General features: G+C 32.7%; 1 long non-coding RNA gene across 1 annotated transcript; it reads right to left on the bottom strand.

Annotated features, from left to right (window-relative positions):
* Positions 1 to 1182: 1182 nt before the first annotated feature.
* Positions 1183 to 6847, bottom strand: LOC128639476 (uncharacterized). The gene is made up of 3 exons (XR_008399208.1): positions 6723 to 6847; positions 4747 to 4791; positions 1183 to 1389 (listed from the first exon to the last, which is right to left on the bottom strand). It is a non-coding gene; the product is annotated as an uncharacterized LOC128639476 (long non-coding RNA).
* Between the last annotated feature and the right edge of the window lie 219 nt (positions 6848 to 7066).

Raw genomic sequence — 7066 nt, 5'->3', positions numbered from 1 at the left:
TTAAGGCGGTTTTCACTTTACAGCGGGGCTCCGGTCCCTAACCCGCTGTTTGAATGAGGTTATTGAGGTATACCTGTATTTAAAATTTAGAATAAGTTCAGAGTTTGCTAAGTAGCAGTGTCCAGGAAACAAAATGGGAATTATATGGATACTTGCGACTAGATGATTTTTAGCTTAGCTAAAAGGAAAGGCTGTAGTTTGAATATGCTGGTAAAATCCATACTGGAACAGTCACAGACCTCTGTTGTTCTGGAACAAAACTTCAAAGCTTATACAATGCACATTAGGCCTGAGATGATTTAAAAAGAGGCTGAGGGAATCAGGTGCATGAGTGATTAATTAATTTGGCAGGTAAGTTGAATGCAGATACTCCCCAAACAGTATGATTGTCAGTAGCAGGGAAGGCAGTCTTAAAGGGACAGTGATATCAGGCAGGCATATGTTACACTGGGTTGTGAGATTACCGCTGCTGATTGGGTCACTGGCTGATTGGGTTATCAATGGCTCCCAAAAGATACTTTAACTATTGTTTGATCCCTTTGCTTGGGTTAAACAAATAGCATTTCTGGGTTGCTAATGCAAAAAATACAAGTTCTTACTTTGTAGATTATATAATAGCTCCTTAACTTTTTATTACACAAAAAAATATCTAGTTGACATCTGATCAGAGCATGAACTTTTACATTAAAATGTTAGTTTGTTATATTGAAACTTAAATATGTCTCTTTTAAAAAAAAAACATTTGAATCAAAATATCAAATCCCGAATCTTGTGTCAAGGTGGAGAGCAAAGAGTTTAAGATTAATATAATCTTTCATCAGTAAGACAAGTGATTGTACAAAAAAAGAGTACAAAGTTTGTGCTTAGAATAGGGTCTTATATAGATCTCCATGGCAAGATAAAGGATTAGACTGATTATTAACAGAGGAAATAACTAAAATAATAATGAAGAGCAAGGTTATAGACCAGAAGATACTTGTTGCTAAACAAGGTAGAAGTAGGTCAATTCTTTATCTATCTATTTACCTATCTGTCTGTCTATCTGTATATCTGTATATCTGTATATCTGTCTGTCTGTCAAAATAACAGGCATTTTGTAGTTTTGGTATGCTGAAATATCAACTGAATTGCACTTGTGCAAATGAGAAACATAAACAAATACATCAGGAAGCGCACACATAATTCTTTACATTAGTCATTTGTAATGTTTATTAATGTTAGGACTATTTAACATATGTGCTATTAAAGGGATAATAATTTTATTGAACAGAGCTATGTTGTACAGATTGCAGTCAGAGGCGTAGTTTGTGCCTCTCTCAGCATGACCTTAGCATTTCTTCACACATTTGGTGTCCTGTTGACACTGCTGCGGTTCTGGCTTGCAGGGATCTGGGAAGAGAATTACTTAGTTAAAGGGATGTTGTAGACAAAAACAATCTATCATTCCTTTTATAGAGCAGCATCTTTGTTTAGAGTTAGCTCCTTTTCATGACTGCATATCTAGATAGACTCTGGAGTGTCTTGAGCACTATTGACTCCATTTATTAAACACTAAATACATTTCATGACTAACAAACAAGCAATAATAGCAACAAAACTCAGCTATTTTATTAGTTAAAGGGATATGAAACCAAAAACATTTTTTAATGATTCAGATAGAGCATGCAATTTTAAACAACTTTCTAATTTATTTTCATTGATCATTTTTTTTATAAACGTGCATTACTGTTTTGGTTGAATGTACAAAAAACAAAAAAACTTGCATTTTCATATTCTTTGCATTTGTCCAAAAATGAAAAAACTAATAGCCCTCTAATTGAAAAAAATTTCTTTCATTATTCAGATAGAGAATACAATTTCAAACAACATTTCAATTTACTTCTATTTTCTAAATTGCTTCATTCTTTAGATATCTTTGGTGAAGAAATAGCAATACACATGTGTGAGCCAATCACACTAGGCATCTATGTGCAGCCATCAATCAACAGCTATTGAGTAATTTAGATATGCTTTTCAACAAAAGATATCAAGAGAATGGAGCAAATAAGATAATAGAAGTAAATTGGAAAGTTGTTTAAAATTGCATGCTTTTTATAATTCCTGACAGAAAAAAAATAGGTTTAATGTCCCTTTGATATATTTATGCTATTAAAACCATTTCTCTAAAGGCAAGAAAGGCTTCAAAAAGTTCAAATTTACACTATGTAGATGGATAAGACTTCAAAAGACTTAAATTTATACTATTCAATAACAATTTAGCCATGTCCTTTTCAGTTTATTGATTTAAGTGGCAACCCTAAGCCATTAAAAAAAAATAAAAAAATTGTGTATATATATATAAATATGTATATATATATATATATATATATATATATATATATATATATATATATATATATATATATATATATATATATATATATATATAGTGCTGCTGCTTGTTTGTACCAGTGGCACTAGCTGCTATTTTAAGTTTAAGTTGATATCCAGCTTCTGCTCTGCTGTCTATGTACACTTCCCACAGCGAACAAATGGATTTTCACTATCAAACGAAGTCTTAATGTATATTAAAGAAAGAAAAGGAAAAAAATTTCATGACTAATTTGAAATTATAATTTTTTGGTTCTGCACGTAATTATTTTGTTCAACCCTAATACTACTTATCATAATATATATATATATATATATATATATATATATATATATATATATAATACAAAAAAATGATGAGGACCATCCGGAACAGTCAACTAAAAAGGTTTATTCAGGTTAGAACAGTGAAACACACAGGTGTGTACAAGGAAAGGTGGTGCTGATCTGACGCGTTTCACCAATGCTTAATGCGCTTCATCAGAGATTATCAGGTGTGCTCAAAGGTACGTTAATAAACATTTCAACAACCAATCATAATAGTTTGTGAAAACATTGTGGGCGTTAAGGAAATGTGATAAGTGAACTATGTCAAGCTATGACGTGTGTATGTATACCAAACGACTGGTTAATGAACATATCAGGGTTGATATGTATGAGTTAAATTCATATTAATTAATAAAAACATCAGGGAGCTGGAACAGAGAAAGCTACAAATAGAGGGTAAGAATAAAAAATAAATAAGAAAATAATGATGTAAATATGAATAAACGTAGCTATGGCCAGCTTAGAAAACGGAAGGAAATATAAATATGCCCAGAACACAAAAAACAAATGGGCAAAAGCAAAGGGAGAAAACACTAAGTATTGGATATACAGATAATATACAGAAATAAAAATATGTATATATAAATATGTATATATTATAGTTGGTTGTGTATATAAAATACTAAATACATTAAAAGAGGAAAAAATAAAATGGTGACAATAAATAGACAACCCAATACAGTATACACTGTACAATAATAGTGAAGAATGAAGAATAAAAAAGTTAAGAAACAAGTATACTTAGACTACTCTAGAACCTAATGGAGTTGAGGACATAAAGATAAAGAATATGTAAGTAGTTCTTATTACTCCTTATAATTTTTAATATAATATAATATAAGCGACAGTTACGTTGCACCCCAAATAGGGAGATAAAAAGAACAAGTTTAGAAATATATTATATTAATTGGTGATACTATTTAGGAATATATATATATAACTTTAGATAGCAATAGATCCTTTGTATCACTTAGAAATTATTATGTTTCAATTTTCATAAGTTAACTATGATGAGAATGTAATGTGTCTGTTAGGCAATCTAGCTGCAGGTGTGTCTGTGTTCAAGGCTTAATGTATTATAAACCTTTCCATTAAGAGCTTAATTATAAGTATTACCATTTCTCTTCAGTAGTTTAATAGAGAGTTTTAGTATTTTTATGAGAGATGCTAAGATAAAAATGTCATATATGGTTATTCCGTTAAAGCTTTATCTCGAGAAGTATTGGTAAAAGAACTATTTTTACATACTGTATATATACAGTATATATACCTGTGTGTGTATATATCCCTCTTTTGCAGTAACCAAACTGGGACATTAAATGAGCTTGTACTCTGATATAAACAGTCACTGTGTAGAATGTTGCAGAATTAGGCAACATTTCCTATACTTATATATGATGGAGGCATTCCAGCGTCTAAGAGAAAATTGAACAAGAATACTTTTTTTAGGGGTATTTTTCAGCAAAAGCAGACAAAACAATTAATAATACATGAATGTATATTGCAATGTTGTATCATGAAGAGGATCATGTCTCTTTCTTATGAATATATTAGTTTTTTTTATACCAGTTGTGTGTTAGGGTGGGAATTGTCCAGAAATCAATGTCTATAACTATCTGAGCTAAATAATATTATGGGATAACAATACTGATAAGATATTAAAGGGAGATGAAACCCAAACATTTTCTTTTGTGATTCAGACAGAGCATACAATTAAAAAAAAATGATAATCAAATTTGCTTTGTTCCTATGGTATTCTTTGTTGAACAGATATGTTTCTGGAGCACTACATGGTAGGAAATAGTGCTGCTATCTAGTGCTCTTGCAAATGGATAACATTCTTTCCAAACTACTGCCATATAGTGCTCCAGGGAACGCTCCCGAGCTTACGTCCATGCTTTTCAACAAAAGATACCCAAAGAACAAAGACAATTTAATAATAGAAGTCAAATAGGAAGTTATTTAATATGGCATGCTCTGTCTGAATCATGAAAGAAAAAAAGTTGGGTTTCATGTCCTTTTAATAATATGGATAAGACATTTTGTTACCTTGACATTGTGGGACAGGTTTTGGGCAAGGATCCTGTTTGCAAGCTGGAAGAGAAGAAATGTTTGTCTGTGTTATACGTTTAACTAGGAATAATATAAAAGAAATAGACAGAATACAGATATTACCAAATTATAGCAAACCACAAGTAAAATTGTTCTTACATCTCTAAAATGATATTTATTTGTCATTATCCATCACTAGTTGAGGCTTTATTTGAGATGGTTACTATTCATAGCAAGCCATGCCATATCTTCTAAATAAACAATATTTTATTAACTCATTCCTTTTAAGGAGCATTAAAGTAAAAAAAAATAGCATGGTCTAATCAGTTAGAGCAGTGATTTTTAACCTTTTTTTTGCCGTGGCACACTTTTTTACATAAAAAAAATCCTGTGGCACACCACCATTCCAAAATTTTAAAAAATCACACATTGTAGCCTAATACAGCATATATATATATACATACACACAAACACACACATACTGTATGTACTGTGCTGTCATGCCATGCCTCCTACAAACTATACGTGACATATTAACATTCATTCACAAACAATCATAATGATTGTCTGTGAATGAATATCAATATGTCATGGTTGTAAATGATGCCTGTCACATACCTCCCAATATTTCAACATTTGAAAGAGGGACTCCCCTGCACTGGGAGTAAAAAACAAGCAAAATTTTAAAAATATGTCACATTGTTGTCAGTCTGCCGTGGCACACCTGAGGATCTATCACGGCACACCTGAGGATCTCTCACGGCACACTAGTGTGCCACGGCACACCTGAGGATCTCTCACGGCACACCTGAGGATCTCTCACGGCACACCTGAGGATCTCTCACGGCACACCTGAGGATCTCTCACGGCACACCTGAGGATCTCTCACGGCACACTAGTGTGCCACGGCACACTGGTTGAAAAACACTGAGTTAGAGGATGTCATTTTATGACTATTGACCCTAGAGTACTGTTTGTATAACCCTGCAAAGAGGTTAAACATACAGTAGAAATACTGCTCGGGACTCCCAAAGCACTGCTTTACCCAATCGGAAAATGTAGCTGATCCAATCAGCAGCTTAGTTCAACATCTGAGTCATGTGACTAGCGCTGCTGGTCCCGAGCGGGATTTCTACTGTGTGTTTAACCCGTTGCAGGGTTAAACACACTGTAGTCTAGGGTTGATAGTCATCTAATTACATGATCTAACGGATAAGAGCATGTCATGTTTTTACTGTAACGGCCCTTAAACAATTATATATTGTTCTGAAAATACATTGATGCATGATATTATAGGGTTAGCCAAATCATAGATTAAGGGGAAGATATAAACATTATTACTATCATCCGTACAAAAGAAGAACAATTAAACATGTCCAACATTTGGACATAAAAAAGAGAAAATTAAACAAGCAGGAATGAAATGTTAGATACTGCAGCATTTATTCTCATTGGTTAATAAATTAATGTTTCACAATGTTATTGGTAGAAAGGGACACGCCTCCACCAGTCTAATAGGATAAAGTTCATTTATTAAACTTTGGATCTGTGTTTTTTTTTTATTTATTTTAAAGGACAATACACATTCTTGCTCTTGCTTTGCATAAAAATGAGCTTTGTTCCACACCTCCTAGAAAGCACAAAAAGCAATGGTTACAAATGTTGCATCTTGGCCTCTCTGTGGAACGGAGGACAAGACATGTATTAAATGTCCCTTTAGCCTGTAATATAGTTTTAAATCCCCTCTTTAGATGGGAGAAAAATACATTTGTGAACAATAATTTGAAGTAAGTTCTAATAAAATGCATAATTTCATTAATTTTTATGATTAATGTACTACATATATATTTACAATACAAATCTAATCTGCATAATCAGTATTGGGTAATCATGTAAAATGTAGCATTATTTTAACCATCATGTAAATGTCACATGTATTAAATACAGGGTAAGGATCAAGTCATGATACTTACGATCTTGGCATTTCTGTGGGGGTGGGCATGGGTCATGGCAAGGATCTGGGCATTGCTTCTGATGTCCCTTAACTCCAGACATTGTTATCGTTGGATGACTTTAGTGGAATAGTCTTTAGTAAAATAGGAAGGAATGGTTTGCCCAGTCAGTCTACGATCTGGTATTTATACACAGTGAAGGTTAAGCAAAGAGTGGGGAGTACTCATCATAGAGCAATAAAACCTTCCCAAAGACCCTATAAAATATGAAATTGGAATCTTATTTACATATAATTGTTTTGTTTTTCCTTTAGGTTAGGGTGTTCCCTGAATAAGTTAAGTTTCCACCCCTGTTAAACAAAAAC

This window comes from Bombina bombina, chromosome 9 (genome assembly GCF_027579735.1).
Source record: "Bombina bombina isolate aBomBom1 chromosome 9, aBomBom1.pri, whole genome shotgun sequence".
Lineage (NCBI taxonomy): Eukaryota > Metazoa > Chordata > Amphibia > Anura > Bombinatoridae > Bombina > Bombina bombina.
The sequence above is the reverse complement of the archived record's forward strand: the minus strand, read 5'-3'. Positions and strand labels throughout refer to the sequence as shown.